The sequence below is a fragment of the Octodon degus genome, unplaced genomic scaffold (assembly GCF_000260255.1).
Source record: "Octodon degus isolate 3935 unplaced genomic scaffold, OctDeg1.0 scaffold00120, whole genome shotgun sequence".
Classification (NCBI taxonomy): Eukaryota; Metazoa; Chordata; class Mammalia; order Rodentia; family Octodontidae; genus Octodon; species Octodon degus.
In genome coordinates this window covers 6,863,289-6,883,516 of record NW_004524696.1, presented here as the reverse complement: position 1 = coordinate 6,883,516, position 20,228 = coordinate 6,863,289, and positions in this window count along the sequence as shown.

Genomic DNA, 20,228 nt, shown 5'->3' with positions numbered 1-20,228 from the left:
GGTCCGGCCCATGCTGCCCCTGGACTGGGACTGGTCCCGCTGGGGCAGGGTAGCAGGAAGCTCTCCACACACTCACTGGACCTGGGCTAGGACTGGCTCATGATCTTCTTTTAGCATCTTAAGGGAAGACCCCAGGCAGGTTTGCAAGGCTTATAAAAATAAGAGCTAAAGAAGAAAAAGATGCTTCTTCCCCATCAGGGCCACCCACCAGAGGAGACTGAAGCAGCTGCTCTGTCCTCAGGACCACTGAGGAAATGTCATAATCTTCCCTAAAACCTTTCCCTTTAGGACCTGCACTCCTTCCTGTTGGTGATCAGAGCCAGAGGTCAGGCAGGAAGCTGGTAGTGATGACCACATCCTGGGGCAGGGCCCTAGCATACGCACAGGATCTGCAGGAAGTGCTCTTGGGTTCTTAATGACACTTGGGTCAGAGCCAGACAAGCATGGGCAGTGTGGAGGCTTCCTTCTCTCTGGGGTTTTACTGCTTCACAGACATGCTCCAGAGGTGGCTGTGCTGAGCTGTGGAGGAGAGGTGGCCTTTTCTTGCTCTTATTGAGCCTGACTTTGCTCAGCTGTTGTCTTTCCTCGTGTCCTAGTGCCTGGTGGCAGGTGGGGACTTGGGCTTTCCTTGTCCCTGAATTCCAGGCTCATCAGAAGAGCTGCATCTACTGAGAGCAGTCCCATATGTGCAGATGAAGCATCTCATCCGCTGTCACTTAGAAGTGTTATCAAGCCAGAAACTGCAGATCTGCTCTTCTTTTCTGTCTCTCCCTCTCCCCCAACAGAGGCTGCTTTGAGGAACTCTATCACAACCCACTCTTCTCTGGAGGAATGATGTGGCTTGCTTCCCACTGCCTCTCCCCTTTTGCTGATACCTGTGTCAGGTAGATGGCTTTGGTTTGGGGGGAGTGGTGAAATAATTTTAGATTTAATTAATGACAGTTACCTATACATCATTCCCACCCACCCACCATTTCTTCCCTAGAATATGACTGTGCCCGGGAGGCCAGGTCCATCAGACACCCTGCTGCTCTCAGGCAACTCCATCCTCATGCTAAGGTGACCTTGGTGCAAGACAATGTCAGCTGCAGCAAAGACACTGAAAACTCACAGCGGGGCTGCTAACTGATGATAAAGGCTGCCCAGGAATCTGGGAGGGCAGTACCATTGCTTCAAGGTAGAAGTTGAAGCTTACTGGACTTGGAATATTCTGCCTAGGCTTGCATGACATCTGCATCCAAGTGTACAGCTCAGGGCCAAAGAAACAGGTGGGAACCTGGCCCTGGGTGTGGTATTGAGTCACACAGGGACAATTGTGATGCCACCCTAGTCTGCACAAGGCCATCTGGTTGCAGGGAGGCTCTCCTTTTGTAGCAGATTCTAGGATGCCAGAGCTGTCAGTGTGGGAGCCCTTAGTGGAGTTGAGGCACACTCAGGGGAGGAAATGCAGGTCCCTGCATGTGGTAGCAAGGATGTGCTCCACCTGCAGCAGAGCATTTATGCCTCTGGGAATCAACCCTGGGCCACCCTCTGCCCACTGTAGATGCCCCCAAGGGAGTGTCTGGACAGGCTAGCATTGTTCACGATAACTGTGGACATGGATGTCTGGAGCACTGGTGACAGGGGCCAAGGACATGAGAGAGCCTGCAAGGATAGAGTGGTCCCCAAAGCCACTCATTCCCCTCCCTGAGCAGGCACAGACATGTCGGCACAGAGTACAGTGCCAGGATGTGCCATGTGGAGGTTCTGGAGGGGAAGACCCTTGTCCCTTTGAAAAGCCCCCAGGCCACTGAGTCATCAGGCAGATGAATATCTTGTTGGTCTAGGTTAGGTGGTCTCTGCTGTAGATCACCTTGGAGACTGCATGGTGGGCTCAGAAATGGATGATTTGTGTCTGAGTCTTGAAATACCCTTCTACGTTATAAATTGTTGTTTATCTGTTTATTCCTTTATTCAAGAAATAGTTACCACAAGTACTGGGGATCAGTTGATACCCATGTACACAATCTATGATTAAATGAATGATAAACAATATATTTATAGGGAATTAGAAAATACAGTAAAAAACACAAGAAAATTGGCCAGAGTTCATACTCACATCTATGTTATTTTTAAATCACTTAAAAATAAAAGACTAACTCCTAAAGTTGGGAAATGTAGGAAGAGAGTAAACATGGAAGGCAAGCGGATTTGACAAACTCTTCCTTAGCATTTCAAACTGAAACACTTAAAAAAGAGACATCTTTCATTGTTGGGAGACAGGCACTTGAAAGAGAACTTAAAAATGCATGTCCATTAAAGGTCTGTTTATTGCCCCAGGCTGCTCATGTGCACCGTTTGGTTTGTATCTTTTGAGGCCTTTATTTAGATTCTGTGATTAAAATAATAACAAGATATGATGGGTCATATAGAAACCTACTTTTCCCTGGTGGGAATTCCTGTGCAGGCTCATCAAAATGGTTGAAAGGAAACATGTTATTATTCTGTAAAGTCTTATGTTTTAGAAGTGAGAGAAGGGAATACTCATTTACAAAATTTATTATTTTGAAGAGAGAGTGGTTTATGAAAATCAAACAATAGATGACATTAGGATTGCTTTTTGTTTTATTAGCCTAGGATTAATTTCTATGTCTGTTTTAAATCTAATTTTGTTTGTAGCAAAGATACACAGGGCTTCGATGCCAGCATTTCCTCTCTGTCTTCTTTTGATTCTGTCTTGATTGTTGGGCTCCAGGACATGGGCAACTTTTAACAGATGCTGAATGTTATTTGCATATTCTCTTTCAATTGTGATATCATCCACATACTGTAAAACCCATACTTTTAAGTATATAATTCAGCGAGGCTTAGTAAATTCAGCACATTGTGCAGCTATCATTATGACCTAAGGACAGAATGTTTTTCTCACTTCCAGAAGTGATGAGCAGTGATGCCCCACTTCTCTTGAGAATGTTTCACACTTCCTTCCTGAATCCATGCTGAACTTACTATATCTAAATGTGTTCTCTCTTTTTCTTTTTAAAAATCTGTGTGTGTCTTTAGGGTTTTACATACCAAGTAGAAATGCTTGCTCCTCTTGCTTTCTCCTTGGTGCTCTTTTTGACGTCTCCTCACTGGCAGGAGCCTCCGGTACACTGCTGAGCAGACGTGGTGAGCACTTCCTTTCCCAGCTGCACTGATGAATATCATGCTAGCTGTGGGTTTTGTAGAAGCCCTTCATCAGGTCAAGGATGTTCTTGTTGAGTATTCTTATCAAAGGGTGTTAGGTTTTGTCAACTGCTTTTATGGAGGTCTCATGATTTTGGGGTTTTGAGCTGTAATCAATCACTGTGCTGAACTATATTGACTGATGTCTGGGAGGTGAACCTACTTTCCACTCTGAGCTCACCTGTGGAGAACCACCACCATGGCTATCATAGTCACCTTGTTTTCCAACCCTGTTAATAATGCCTTGTTGAAACACAATCAGACATCAGGTGTGGTGATGTGCTCCTCCAATCCCAGTATTCCAGATGCTGGGTCAGGAGGAGTATGCATTTTGAGGCCAGTTTGGGTCACATAATGAGTTCATGTCAGAGTTTGTCTAAAAAAAAAAAAAAGCAAAGAACCAAAACCAAAACAAGACCACTACAGTGAACAAAACAGAGAATACAACCTATGCACAAATTAATACTAATTTGGAAAGCATTGTTTTTGGTTAAGAAACACTCAGGTTTCTTTTTGAGCTATAGTGCTATTCCTATTTCTACTACAAGTTCTTTATTCATAAATGTACACACAACATAACTTACAGGCATTAGTAATAATAGGGCAACAATAGAAGAATATTTATCAAGAACTTACATTTTCTTTGTTTTCAGATCACTCAATGGTTTGATAAGTTGTTTTTATTATTAATAATTCATTTTTGCAGAGCAAGAAACTAAGACTTAGAAGTCTTCCCTGGCTAACTTCGGCTGCACAACTCCTTAATGCCAATGCCAAGACTGGATCCCAGTCTGGTTTTTCACCATCATGACATATGTGGGCTATGTTTTCTACTGATAAAAGATGTTGTTTATCTTAAAAAATTACTGATGGACTACTCATGTGGGTTATGCATTTTAATTTTTTATGTTTAATGAAAAATTCCTAGATTGCTTTTATGATTTAGAAGCAAACTCTTCCTCATTTGCACAAAACTTATGTTGCACTGAAAATGTGAAATTTTAACAAGAATTTATGGGAAATTTTAATTTATTAAAGTAACAGCTCATTTTTAAGTTCATGATTTTAATGCTGGTTTGCTATTCCACCAAAAGTACTTAAAGGGACTTTAATTTTTTTCATATTTTACATTTTATATGAGTGCATTAGAATATTTTTGATGAGAAGAAGACCCTTCCTGGACTCAGAGGTCAGGGGACCTTTGGCCTATGGCTCAGGACTGAGATGGACTCAAGCATGCTGTGTTTTTGTATGGCTCTGTATTCTTTTGGATCCCTTTGACCCTACCTCCCAGAGGTGCTTGCGTCTTCCCAGGGCTAGTCACAGCTCATTTGTGGCCACCACTCAGGCTGATGAGAATGCCCACAGATAGGGGCATAATGTGGGAAGGGGCATGAGGGTGGGTTGCATTCAAACTTTAGAGCAGTGAGGGACAGGCCCCTGAATACCCTGGAGGAGGGCCAGGGGTTCTAGAAGTGCAATGAGAACTCCAGACAGTCAACCTATGAAAAGGGTTTCCAACAATTTCTGCCAATTTCCCCCATCCTCAAAAATATAAATGATCTTATCCATCAGGTAGAGGAGCATTTTCTTACTGCCATTGTTTGCTCTGGCATTGTGCTCAAGTCTTTGGGGAGCCAAGTGGCGTTCTAAGCTTGGAGATTTATTATCTCTTTCTGAAATACAATGCAATGATCCATTTTGTGACAGTGCTCTTCAGATTGATCCAGATACTTGAGAGTCTTTCTTCATCATTAAAGTAAAACCAACTGGTTTTATTCATTCTTTATAAATCTATTTCTTACCAAAGGATCTCCAGTCCTAGCTGTGCTAAGTATTATATTGGCCAGGAGAAATGAAAGAAAGGCAGACATTTCCTCTTCCATAGACAGATGGGCACGTGGGCAGGGTTTCTTCTTCTGGTGTGAATGAGAAGTGGGAAAGTAAGAAAACCTCCGTTGCTCAGAGCAGGAGAGCTGCTGAAGAGATACAAGAACGCTTGGAGGAGGAGGCAGGGAGACAAAGATTTTATTGGGCTGGATTGGGGGTGGAGTTTGTATAACAGGCACGGTATAATAGGTGTCATAGCAGGCACATTGACACACATGAATGAAAAACAAAAGAGGAAGTTGAGGTTAACCTCAACCTCTAAAGGAAGAAGACAGAAATTAGCCTAAGAGTGGTGCATCCTTGGTTTAGGGTCCCCACATATGCTGAATTATCACCATGGTGACCTAGAGGACTATTGTATGGCACAGACCCATTAATGTGAATTTCTGGGAAGCAGGATCAGACTAGCACAGTGTTGGGGGGTGATGGCTTTTCAGGTGTGACCTGCAGAGCCCTGGCCATGGACACTGACAGAGAGAGCCTTCTCAGCTGTTTGGTGCTCCCCCCTGGCCTGGAGAGTTTTAAATTCATTTGACTGTCTCACTTTGCCCATTGGTTCCTTGATGGTTGAACTCCACCATATGGGGCAAGAATAAAGTGGAGGAGCTGAAATACAAAGTAAATGTTTTATGAACTAAGTCTAAAATGGCAGCAGGTGTGGTTGGTGGTTGGGATTTCTGTGAATTGTTTATCTGTGGTCTCTGGCTAGGGTCACCTAAGTTTTGTTTCCACATTGTTTTGAGGGATCTCACATGTTCTACTTGACAGAGAGCTGGGATCTCTATAACTTTTCAGTATCAGTATTTGAAACCCATGAGTGTAGAGTGAATCATGCAAAGCAGGCTGGCTTCACAGTGCGGTTTTGAGGCTGCCTCTGGGGTGATGGGGAAACAGAACCCAGGGAGGGGCTGGGTCTCTTATCAGACCTGGGCCTGGGGCTGAGTCACCTCCATAGCTCCCTCCAGCAAGAGGTGCTGGGAAGAACCTTCCCACATAATATGCATTGGTTGCACATCCTTCAGGGGCCCTCAATAGGCAATAGGGCTTTGTCACTCCCATCTAAGGCCAGGGTCAGCCCAGTGTCTCTGAATTCATGGTGTTCCTTCTGTGTCTGCTCCCGAGCTCATAATAAGCTGGCAGCTTAGCGGCCTCTTTCTTAAATTGGCTAGGAAGGCAGGCGAGCTTTACAACCCAAACAATCAATTTCAAACTGCCGAACCCAATCAGGCCGGATGGAGAGTGACCCTTTAAATTGAGTGTGAAATTGGGAGATGGCTCCTGTCTTCCTCGGGCGTGTGGGGCCATCACTTCCTTTCCTAAGTGGGGCCTTAACAGCAGCCCTGTCTCTGCAACCAGCGAACCCCATGCCTGGCCCTGAGCAGGCTCGGGGTTCCAGGGCCAGACCATCTGGCTGCAGGCGTGTGCGACATCCAGACACCAGGCTTTATGCACTTGTAAATCTACGCGGTGTCTTTCTCAGGTCTGATTTTAATTTGGGTAATATTCCTGTTAATAATAACATCTAATTACAACATCCATTAAAAGTTAGTAACATTAATTTAACAGGGAGAAAATCTAATAGAGTTCTTAGAGTGATATTGGCATTTTTCCATTAAATTAATGTTACAAACTTTTAACAGGATGTCTTAAATAGGCATCATTAGTGTTGGGAATATTAAACAAATTAAATTCAGGCCTGTAATATGAGGTGGGAGCCTATTTATGAATCCAAAAAAAGGTGTCTATTGGGCTCTTTCATCCACTGAAAGTGTCCTACAGGAAGCGGGCAAGGCCCTCGGGGGTTGGAGAACCAAGGCCCTCTGGTACCTTCCGCAAGGCTCCTTCCTCTGGGTCATGCTCCAGTCTGTCCTGGTAGCTGCAGGTCTTGGGAAGATGCAAATTCACTTTGCCTTGTGCATTCTTTCTCTGAATCCATAGTGCTCCCTAAGTCTTGTCTCCCGCACCTGGTGGGAAGGACAGCCACCGGTAACAACCAGGGCCATTGCATGGGTTAAGGTCAGCATATGCAGAGGGCCTTTTACCTGGGCTCTGTGCTCTCATCTGCCTGCTGAGACACTGCAATTCCTGAGCTCTGGCCATGTGAAAGGTGGAAGCAGGGAAGACATGCAAGGTGGGAGAGGCCAGCTTTTTGCTTGACTCCAAAACTCCCCTGTCAATGGGAGTTGGTATTTTCCCTCAGGAGCAAGAAAGGTTGGATGCCTGGTTAATGTGTGTGTGTGAGAGACAGAGAGAGAGAGAGAGAGAGAGAGAGAGAGAGAGAGAGAGAGAGAGAATGGGGGTTTTGATGTCTCCATTACAGGGTATTAGCAAACTGATTCTGTTTCACGTTTACAAAGCTTAAAGGAAGATGTGTGACTGAGACACAGTTTCACCAAGACTGTCTCAAAAGAGCAAACACTACATACATGTTCAGAGGAGTCAGGCAGGCTTCACAGGACTTAGGACCAGAGGTGATGGCTGAGGAAGTGAGTCTGGACACTTGCTGAGAGTTGCAGGAGTCTGGGGACATTGTTGTGAAGTCTGTTTACCACGTCCTCTAGCTCCTGCCTAGTACTTATTCAGAGCAGAGTGTGGGGGCCTAAGAAAATGTGCAGTAGCTGAGTCAGAGCGCTTGCCACCAATACCCTCTGCTCTTGTACAGTCCTGGCCAGGAGCATCAAGTTTCTTTGGAGAGGGACAGAGAGTCTTACACTTCCAGTTCCTTAGTGATGTGGTGACTTTCACCATTGGGTAGCTGGGCATGAGCTTTGAATGCCACATTTTAATGTCCAGTCTATTCTCCTTAAGTGATGGGTAATTTTGAGTTACTTACCTGAACACTCAGACTCAGTTTTCTCATCAGTAAGATGGGAATAAGAACACACATGAGTATTTTGAGGAGCTAAGGGCTGTTGTGCAAACTATATAGTAGGGAATCCTGTTTGCTTGGCCTGAGATTCAGAGCAAAGAAATAAAAATATATCAGCTCATTCAGCTCAAAGAAGTATTCTGGGATGGTGGAAAGATTACAGATTTCAAAAATGTAACTGTGCTTTGCTGAGTTGCTGTGGACACAAAAACCACTGAGTTGAGCTCTGATTGTGGGGAAGACAGGCTTCTGGGCATACCTGCTGAGGTTCCCCTGAGGGCATTTGAGTTGTGGAAGTCCATGGTTGGCTTCATCAGGACCAAGGGGACCACTGGGTCCTAATGGTCACCAAAGTGTGTTTTGATGGGAAAACTTTAAAAAGACAGATACATAGACATGGTAGGTTTTTCCAATTTTTAAAATTTTAACCATGTGTGAAATAAGCCTTTACTGTGTAGAATGGGACACAAAGCATAGGTAGGCAGGACAGGAGGGAAGGTATGTCTTAGCTTGCATGTGACAGTCAAGCTCAGGGGAGGAGCTGAATAGGGACATAACAGATTTAGATCTGCTTTCAGCCATTGCATGGCATTCCTAACTGAAAATACTGCAGCTTCTAGCTTGTTGTAGGTATTATCATCACAAAAATTGGTATGTCATATTGGACTTTTTCTTGTGGAAAGTGTGGGCTAAAGTTTATTGCTGTTTACTCTACATGGATACTGGAAGGTTAACTGTGCACTTTGAGAGATTAGTTTGTCTTCTCTTAAAACTATAAGAACTTGTGATTTCTTAAACATATTCAACTGAGCTCAGTGGAATTTGCTTTCATAAAGGAATCCTGAATGTTTTTAAAGCTACAAATTTGCCCTTAGTAACTGATTTTATATATTGTTTGTGTGTATATAAGTGTATGTGAGATATACATCAAATATGTAATGTCTATCATCTACCTATCATCTATCTATCTATCTATCTATCTATCTATCTATCTATCATCTATCTATCTATCTATCTGTCTATCTATCTACCTACCTATCTCAAGAGAAAAGATTCATGACACGGATTACAGTCATTTTCAGGATAAAGGACATTTATACTATAAAAATTCTGAAAGTGCTGATTGTAGTTGATATGTTGCAAACTACTTTCATATTTAAAAGCTCTGAAATATGAAACAATGACACAAGACGTGCCCTTTGTTTTTGAGGCTCAGCTTGCAAACAGGAGAGAATTCCACTCAGAAGGCAAACTGAGAGTCAGAGACCAGACAGGCTGGGTACAGTGGATGATGCACAGGAAATGGCCTCAGATCCAGATGAAATTAAGAGCTGTATTCAGGTTGGCACATGTCCTTGAATATGGGCTCTGAGAAGAGCTATTTTCCCAACTGTATGAGGACATGAGAAGATGTACAGAAGGGAATATGAAAAAGAGAAATTGCATAGGTATCCATTTCTAAACAGGGTATCAGAGAATGTAAACAGCCCTGTGATACATGTGTGTTATTTAAACAGCACATCCGCTCCTGGCTTGGACTTCAGGGTGCAGCCTTTCAGCTGGGTCTGCTCTATCAGTGGGGCTAAGCTGTGTGCACTGGGCTCTCTTGGAAATGTTCTTCAGGAAGGGGAGGGCTGGGTCAGGTCCTCCTGAGAGCAGAGGTGCTCCCTGTAGCCAAGGGCTGCATTTCTGCACTGCTCCCACCAACACATGGTCACCTGTAAGTCTTCCATTAGGAAGGGAGAGGATAGACATGTTGCCTAAATTGACTTGCTCTCTTATGTAGGACTGGGGAACCTCCCATGCATGTTTGACTTACTATAGATTAAGAAAATGGTGAAGATTTGTGTCTTTCTGAGTTGCCCTTCCCCCTTCTTCCTGATAAGAAAATTTTGATTCTCTTTATTTTGCTCATTGAGGAGTGGAAATCATCCCTATGCCTATAATAATGTACAATTTAATGACCAAGCATGGTAATAGGAAGCATTCCCACTGCATTTTGCCAGGTGCACGTCCAGTGGTGTTTTGCAGTCGGGGTTGTGCCAAGTGAGTTTGGAAGCAGGCACTGGGTATGAGGCCAGAAGGAGGAGGGTCTCCACCTGGCCGTCCCTTCTGAGTGTCTGTTATCTCTAAGACACAACCCTGCCTGACGCCCCCAAGCCATTGTGGACATGTCAACCACCTTTCCTAGTTTTCACTCTGATCTTGCCATTCCCACAGGGATGCTGCTACCTGTTGCTTTGCATGATTCTTCTTGAAAAAGGGGTGCAATTCAAAACCTCCTATGTGTTCTGTGCAGAGACCTTGTGAGGCAAGTGATATTGAGAAAATTCATGGAATGAAAGTCTGAGGGATGGGGGCTCTGGAAGGCATAGGACCCTTCCAGAGGGAAAAGGTTTAAAATAATTGAAGGGCTGGGGAGATAGCTCAGCTGTCTAAGCACCAGCCTGGCAAGTGAAAAGACTGGAGTTCATCCCTGGTACCTCATGCTGTACCTGTCCTGGAATCCTAGTTGTGCTATGCTGTGGTGCGACCCTGTATCCAGTAAATAAACAAACAAACAAATAAAATATTTGAAACAAATGCTTCAAATTCCTAGGTTGGTGAGCTTCAGCTTCCAGCAGCTGTCTCACCCAGGGAGGAGTGAAGGGGTGTGTGTGTGTGTGTATGTGTGTTTGTGTGTGTGTATGCACACATGCTTCTGTGTCTTGGGGACCAGCCATGAGGACACAAAGGGAGGTGGCTGAAACACACTCCTCTCTCCTGACACTTCAATTGGCATCAGATCAGCTACTTAATGCAAGAGAAAGCCTGCCTATTAAAGCCAAACAAAGGGTGTAGAAAAAAATCACCAGCCCCAAATGCAGCTCATTTGGTGGAATTTATACCTAGCTGTAAATGAATTAAATGGTTAGATGCTACAGCTGTGTATCTGAATGTGCGCTGTTCATGGCCAAGTGATTGCAACTCCACCTGAGTACAGTTTAAAAGTGTTCCATTCAGTTTAGATAGCCAATCTTGCCTTTGCTTATCCTTTCTTGGAAAATTTCATTAAACAATTAAGCAGCCTTTAATTGGTCCATCTCCTGATGTTGCTCAGTGCAGGCGGTAGGTCTGGTGAAGTTCCTAGTCTCATGTTATTTGGTTGGTCCCATAGAGCTCATAAACGCCTTCTGGTGGGCAATCTAGATCTCACTGGAGGGCTCACTTGAAGGCCATGGGCACCATGTTACTGGTTCACCTGAAAATGGCCTTGGGCAGTTGTTCAGTTTTATCAGGTCTCAGTGTTATTTAATTATTTGACTTTCAGAAGTGGTTGACCAGATGGTTATTTGAAAGATAATTGCTGCTAGAATCTCTACCATAAGTTACAGGGTCCACTACCTGTCCTGGTGCCATCAGGTCTGGAGGTAACATCAAAAGAAGCAAATTTGTACAATTGACTTCAGCACAATGAAGTCAAAGATGACTCCACTTCCTGAACTAGTGTATTAACTGTGTAGAGCAAAGAGCCCCCAGAGGAGATCAAAGACACAGGGCAGCAATGTGCTTTGGACATTTTCTGTGCAGAAGACACAGACAAAGCATGCAAGACATTTTAGCAAATAATTACTAAATATGTCTTTGAGGCACACACAAGCTTTTTAAAAAAATGTATTTAGTACAGGGTCTCACTACACAGCTTGGACTTGTAGTGATCCTCCTGTTTTCAGCCTCCCTAGTTATGGGATTACAGGCATGTTTCACCACGCCAGACTCAGTCACTTGCTCATTGTGCCTGGTGCAGGGCCGGCATGGCATGTGGTGCTGGGAATCAAACCCCAGGCCCTGAGCTTGCCTGAGCAGGTTCTTAGTCCACTGAGCTATCTTTCCAACACTCCATGCCCAAGTTTAACTTTCTTTTAATATATGTACACAATAATGAATATTTATCTATCTGATTATTCTTTGAAAGCCATTTTGATATTGGTCTTTGGTATACGGCTTTTCATTCTTGCCCCTTGGTTAATATCAGAAACACAACAAACCAAAGAGGATATAGTTGTCATTACTCTTTGAAGGTTATGAAGTGTTACAAATACCTACAGTGGACTGGTGGTGATCAAAATATATTTTACATTTTCTGTAGTATGTATCTAACCACAGAGTATGACACACTGTGTTATAAATAAAAGATGTGGAATGAATTGCGTCCCTTACCTAAATCATGACACAGAAAAGAATAGTAGCCAACCTCATAATTTAATATCCTTTAGAATGTAATGGTATGTTTTGTTTAACTAGTAGGATTCAGGCAATCAGTACAACATAAAACATAAATTAGCACGATGCTAAAACAAATAAAAATATTTGTGCATCTTATTGTGCAATCAGGTGCAGGCTCAACTTGAATGTTGCTTTGCAGAGCCTTTCTGTTTTTAATTAAAAGAGCACCAAATAGAACCATTGTGCTTAACATTAGAGAAAAAAAATCTCAATAAAATCTTCCAAGCAGCCTACTTATAACAAAATGATTGATTTTCCTTTAGAATGGTCACACCACAGACTTTGGCAATATGACTTATTGATTATTGCTCTCAGTGCTTCCAGCGCTATTGGCAGGTTGAGTGTACACAGAACCCCAGTTGCCGTGATTTCTTCCACTGTCCGGGAAATTGTGCACATCTGGTTTCTCTCAGCTCTTGAAACTCTCGTTAGTAAAGGTTTGCAGAGAGTAAATCCTGGCCTTTTAGGAAGTGACTTAATTAGGGTTGGTTTTACACTTTTCTTTGGTTTCATTGCAATCTTTACACTTCTGTGATGGCTATTAAAAATTGCTTTGCCTTTGGGAGCTCTGTGGTTGGCTGTCCTCCCGAGCAGTGGTCTTTGCAAGGTCATTTAGATCTCACTGGTGTGAGAGGTGATGGAGACAGTCCTCTGAGAGCCCAGTAAATCAATCACAATTAGCACGGGACTTGCTTCCTGCATATAAAGGTCCTGCTGGGGAAGGTGAAAGAGTGCAGGGCTGTGTGCCAGGGGAGAGATCAGTGAGATTCGTGGCTCAGGGCCTCGGTGTGGGGAGACCAGGTTCATTCATTAGGATCAGCACTAACATTCCTGGGAGGTCAGCTTCCCTGTGGTTTTGGTGGAAGGTGGCTGCAGTGAAATGCTTTTGATGCGTTAGAGATGTGGCCAGCTCGGTGCCTACTTTTCCTCAGTGGTTCTGGATTTGGAGCCATGCAGGCCCACAGTTTGAGGTCATCTGTCTGTTTACAAATATTGTTTGATGTTCTCCACTCAGCTGATGCTTCTTTGAGCTTAGGAAACATTTAATACAATTCTTTTGTGTTTCTCATAGTGCCCGGAATTCAATGGGTAGAGTGGACTGTCCACAAATACTTGTTGATTAGATTGGTAACATGAGTGCATACTGGCGTCCTGCATAGATATGAAAACTTGATGAAGGTGAAGTCTGATAGCAGATGCTATGACTAATGAGACAAAGTCAGGCAAAGCTGCTTGCAGTCTTGCATGTGTGAGAGAGTCAAACACATGGAGACCTTGCATCTTATGGGCCCATCAGCAGACATGAAGTAGAGACAGTTGGGTGAAGCTCTCTTCCAGAATAGTACCCCCTGAAGGATACTGACAAAAGGCTGTGGCTGTGTTCTCTTCCACATGTGTGCATCATGATGAAACTGGTCAGGGCAAGTGAGTCTATTTTCCAGTGTTCTTAGAGCAGTGGGCTCAGGGAGGAGCCAGCCAGGGATGGGCAAGTTCCTTCTCTCTTTAGAGTTTCATGTAATGAAGATGAGCATTGTGAAGAAAAAGGGATTAGGATGCGGATTTCCTTCAAGGACAAGTGATCTTCAGCACATCTTTTTGGCTGTCTGGAGTATGAAGATGGCAGAGCTGAAAGGACTTGAGAGCTTCAGTTTGTCTAGAAACATTTCTAAACAAGTGCACACACTGCTGGTAAAGATCTGTTCTGGGTTTCTGAACTTCGAGACAGTGCGGTCCTTAGTCTCAAAGAGAATTGTACCTACTGGGGAAAGATATGCAGGGGTTTCATGCTGGGATCAAGGGCAGTAAGGAGCTGCTTCAGTTGAGATGTGTGCTCCTGGTGAGTAGCAGGGATTCTGGGCAGCAAGCCTCTGCAGAGACCTGCAGACCCCGGTGCTGCTTGCTTGCCCGGGATGACCAACCTTTCCTGACAATTGCAAAACATACTTGTAAATATGATCAACAGTGTGACTTACTTATCCAGAATTTAGTGAGAGCCACAAGAAAACATTCAGAAAAGAGGGAGACTGCTCGACATTATTAGATTAATCATGTCTCTTTCCATCCTGGGACAGGGGGCAGATGAGCCTGAAGAAGGCATTAAGCAGGCTGTGGTGACCCTGCACAGGCTTGTCCTATCATTGAAACACCTGGGAACTATCATCAAATCTGTCATTTTGAGAACCTTTTCTTTCTTTAATGTATTTGGTACAGAGCCTCACCACACAGCTTGGACTCATAGCGATCCTCCTGTTTTCAGCTTCCGCTGTGCTGGGATTACAGACTTGTGCCATCCTGCTTGGTCTCTGTGGCTGGTTCAGTGCACCTGGGGGCCAAACTGGCATGGCATGTGGTGCTGAGGATCAAATCCTGGTCTCTGCACTTGCATAAGAAGGTGCTTAGTCTGCTGAGCTAGCTTGCCAGTTCTCTAGAGAACCTTTCTAAATGTACAAATATATCCATCTCTATATTTATCTTCTAAATTTGGGGAGCAGAGAAAAAATGGATTTTTCTTTTCTCTATCAAGAACTCTTGGGGCTGGGGAGATAGCTCAGTAGAATAAGTGCTTGCCTGGCAAGCACAGGGTCTTTAGTTCAATACCTGGTACTGCAAAACAAACAAACAAACAAACAAACAAACAAAACAAAAAAAAACCTCTTCATAGTTTCTAAATTTATCAGTCAATATGACATCTTGCCTCTGATCCTAGCATTTTGTTTCTTTCTCAATAGATTTATTTCTTTTTTTAACCATATACAGAAAAAATATATGTCTGAACCTCTATTTAAACTTGTAAGAGTTTTCTATAGGTGATCGGTGGGTATAACTTATAGTTATGGATTGAGATATGCTTTTTAATTGCGCTACCTACTTGAAGTTGTTCGCATCTTAACATTTCTCAACACCTTTAAGTTATAGTTTTAATTTTTTTTTGCTTAATTAAATGCACTATCTGGTATGATAGTAAAAGCACTTCACCATAATCATTGACAACTGGAACCAGCCTCAGAGCTGCTCGCGGTCCCTGTTGAGCACTGCACCTTGCACTTGCGGCCCTTCGATACCGTCTTTCCAAGCGTGAAGTAGAGCCTGGGGTCCACACCGAGTGTGTTCCCAAAGTTGGCTCTGCACATGCAGAGGAAGGGCAAAATACATTTCCTGTCTGACAAGTCCAATGCTTGAGTACACAATTTAAATGCAATTTAAATACTATTATGGGGTGAAGCATAATTAATTTTAGAATCATATTTAAATTTTTTTCATCTGTGATCTCCTGGCTCATTTAATGTAAAAAGAACATCATTAAATCACTTGCTCTGCTCCTATGAAACATTTTCTTTCTAAGTATTCATGTTTTTTATTTCCTTTCTTTCTTCTAGACCAGAAGATTCTCTAGGGCTGTGTGATTACATCGTAAACTATTTAAAAGCCCTTGTTCACAAAAGCATCTCATAGGAAGGCCAGCACTCTGCCTCATCCTTTTGTGTCTTTCATGTCTTTGTCAAATTTCTTAGCTTAAAACATGATGGTCTCTGCTACTGACACACACTGAAATTCTCTCTCTCTTGCATCTCAAGCAACGCCTACTAATTTTGCTTGACGGTAATTCCTTAAATATGGTATGTGACATGATTTCTTACTATTTATATTTGGGAAAGTTTAACAATAAATGTAAAAATATTTAATGGAAAACACATGTCATTTGGGAACAGTGAGTAAGTGCCACTTTGTGCATTTTGATGGTACATTTGTGAAAAAGGTTTGTTTGTGGCAAGTCTTAGACTCTGCAGTACAACTAAGGCAGAAAGGCAATCACATTTTTTCCTCTAAATCTGAAAACTGACAGTCCGAATGTATGAATTTTGGTTATTGAGAGTATTGCTGTAGGATGAGCACTACTTGAAGATTAAAGAATGAATGCTGGTTTGAGTCTGAGCTCTGTAGCAGTTGCTGTCATTCCCAACATCACACTGTCTCCTTGGCAGGAGGGAAAGCACTCTCCAGTCTGGTCCTTGGATGCAGAATGTGCACCTGCCATGTAAGCATCTCTACCACCCACCCTTCCTCTGACAGACCAAGAAGGACCTGACTGATCCCTGATTTAGTGCCTGTTTGCACCGGTGAGGGTATATATCAATAGCACTAGTTTAGTCTCTTAATGACCCATGGGATGCTGCACACTGGAGCTCAGTAAAACGGTCATTGAATGAAAACTCCAAGCTCAACTTCTGTTCCATAGGCTTTTAGCTAAGAATGCATTCCACATAAAAATTCTGGGTTTACTTCATTGCATGCCTTGTAAAGGAATTTTTCTTTTGAGCATTCATTTTCTGGTTGGAAATTGAAGATATTGATAGAATCTGATTCCTAAGGTTCAGAAGATATAAAGTTCTCAGTATAATACTGCTAGGTAGGAGAGACATTCAATAAAAGTTTGCAATTAGTGTTATTACTGTTGTTTCAGTTTCATGCCCCACCCTACCAAACCTCTAACATATACATATACATTCTATTGGATTTAGACACAGATTGGAACTTTAGAATGTATGCTGTGTAAATAGTCAGTTCTGACTTTTAGTTCAAATAAATAACTAAACACTCATATTATTTCAGAAGGCAAAGCATAACTCACATTTATTTACAATCTACTTGAAGCCTAACACTATAGCATGTATAGAACATTGTGAGATTTAGTGTACATGGGCCTCATAATGGCATTGTTTTTATTTATAGACAGAGGTGTGGTGGCTGAGAAAGATAAGAACTTTCTAGTTGATAAAGGGCTCTATATGTTCCAGCTCTAGGCCATTCTTCCATTTAGTTATTTTTTTTTTTCTAAATGTATTTAGTACAGGGTCTACAGGGTCTCACTACACAGTTTGGCCTCATAGTGATCCTCCTGTTTTCAGCCTCCCAAGTGCTGGGATTACAGGCATGTGCCACCACACCTAGTCTTAGTGTGCCTCAGGAGTGGGGCTGGCGCAGTATGCCAGGGATCGAGCCCTAGTCCCCACACCTGCCTAAGCAGGTGCGTTACTCTGCTGAGCTATCTGGCTGGCCCACTAGTTCTCTGTTCTTTATTCTCCATATTCTTTGCTTTATTTGTGTTGAGCGACTTTTAGTCTTTTTTAAAGACTACTATTCCCTTCCTGAAACCTTGCTGAACTTGTTTATTAGCTTTAACAATGTGTGTGTGTGTGTGTGTGTGTGTGTGTGTGTGTGTGAATTCCTTTGGATTTTCAATATACATGTCACCTGCAATTATAGATAGAAAAACTTTTCCACACAAATGTCTTTCATATTTTTTTCCAGCCCAATTTCCTGAGCTAGGACCTCCAGTGAGGTGTCATGTGGAAGTGATGAGGGTACATATTCTTTGTCTTAGGGAAAAGCTTGAGGTTTTTATTTAATCATGAAGATGTTAACTATGGAATTTTGTAGATGAACTTTACCAGGTTGAGGAAGTTTGTCTTTTCTTTGTTGCATCTTTTTGCAATTCATACTTATAGGGTTTATCAAATGCTTTTTTGCATCTATTAGGATGGCTGTAATTTTGTCAGCCAAGCAGCCAGTCTATTACTATGGTGTATGGTGAGTTTTATAGGTTGAACTGACTTTGCGTTACTGGGATAAATCCCATTTGGCTATTGGTATAATTTTTTTCTATGTTGCTGGGTTCAGTTGAAGAATTACAAGGAAGTTTGAGTTTCTGAGGACATTGGTCTGTGTTTTTTTGTGATACCTTCATCTGGTTTCAGAATAAGAGTAACACTGTCTCATAGAATGAGGTGAGAAATACTCCTTCACTGTTTTAGTTGGGATTAGTTCAGTTTGGATGGAGAGCATCCTTTCAATGATTAGGAGTGACCAAGAGGGGAAGACAGTTTCTATTATAGTTCCCGGGGGTACTCAGGATGCTGGTGGACCTGGGGCACTTGTAGTTATCGAGGTCCCAGGTAAAAATCTTAAGCACTAGGGAGGCAGGTAGTGATTAGCAGATCTATACAAAAAAGCCTGAATCTGCAGTCCCACGGAGAGGCAGGACCTTGAGATCCAGCTGGCTCAGGGTAGGTATGAAGGCATTGGCAGGACCTACCTGACCTTATCACCAGTGAGAACACAAGGGCTTAGGTGGCCAAAAGCATGAAATACATACTGAGGCAACAAAATTTCAAGAATTGTACTTGTCTCCTATTCTCTTTATAAATAAATAAATTCAGGTTTTCAATTTTTTGTGAAATCATCTCAATTTGTCCTGGAGATGTTTGTATCTTTGTAGGAATTTTTCCATTTAATATAGAAAAAAAACTTCTAAAGAAAATGGTTCAATAAAAGAATCACAATGGAAATTAGAAAATATTTTGAGGTGATTGATAATGAAAATACAGCATTACCAAATTATGAAATTCAATGAAAGTGATGATCAGAAATTTATAACTACAAATGCCTACATTTAAAAAATTCAAATAAACAATTTTATCTTCCATCTTAGAAACCAGAAAAAATATGAATAAAATAAAGCCAACTAAAGGAAGAAAAACATAAAGGGGAAAATAAATGAAATATGGAATAGAAGGATAATGACAAAAGATACAGAAACAAAGTAGTTGATTCTTTAAAATTGACTGCACTTTAATCAGAATGACAAAGATGTGAGAGAAGACTTTAATTACAAAAATCAAGGATTAAAGAGGAAACATTACTGTTTACCTTACAGAAATAAAAATGAACTAAATGTTCATTCTAAGAGACTGCTACGTAAAAAGTGCTATATAAGAGAATTCTATAAACAAGAGCATGCTAAAAATCAGTCTGTATTTCTATATTAAAATACTGGGGAATCCCTTTGCTGCTGGTGGTGTTTGTTTGGTTTCTATTTATAACACTTGTTCTCCCCTGAGTTAAAAGACAACTGCAAAGAGCAATAATTACAAATATACATTGGTAGGCATACAATATATAAAGATATAATTTATGTGAAAATAACAGTGCAAAGGACAGGGAAAGGACTAAAGCTACACAAGGACCTCATACGTACAGGGCAAATGCTCTACCACTACATCGCATCCTCTAGACCTCTTTATTTTTTTACTCTGAAACAGGGTCTAATCAAGTCAGCCTTCAATCTGTGATCTTCCTGAGTCAGCCTCTCAAGTAATAGGGACTAGAAGCATGTGACACCATGCCCTGCCCAAAATAGATTCTAGAGACAAAAGTAGAAGATTCAACATTAATATTTGGAGATTTTGACAATTTTCAATAATGGAGCTAACAGCTACACCATCATCAAGATATAACATTGTTTGCAGAAGTAGTAGCAGAAAATTTTCTAAGCATGGGAAAAGAATCTGTTAAGTGAGACATACAGAACTCCAGCTAGCTATAATCAAACAAATCTTCACACAGAGACATAATACTCAAGATCACAGAAATTAATCAAAGAAACAGCATACTAAAAGCTGTTAGATGAAACATCTCACCATCAGAATCACATTTCTCAACACAGATGATCAAATGAAGAAAATCTTGGAATGAGCTTTTTGAGGTCCTGAAATGAAACAAATTTTAACCCAGATTGATGTATCCTGCAAAACTATCTATCACATTTAATGGTGAGATTAGAAGAGCTTGGAGAGAAGAATTTAAGGTCCTAACATAAAATAACTTCCAAACCAGATTGATGTACCCTGAAAAATTAGGTACCAAATTCAATGGTGAAATAAGATCCTTCCACAATAGATAACAGCTGAAGAAATTCATGACAACCAAGCCAACCCTACAAAGAGTACAGACAGATATTTTAGAAAGAGACAAAGATGACCACAACTTCAAAAACAACAGAAGAGAAACACCAAGCAGAGCAAGTAATTAAACAAAGGAGAAAAATAGGGATCCTACAGTAGGAACCAGCCAGACAAAGATAAGCCAATATATATCAGCTATTACTTTCAATGTAAATGGCCTCAATTCAACAATCAAAAGACCAGACTGGCAAAGT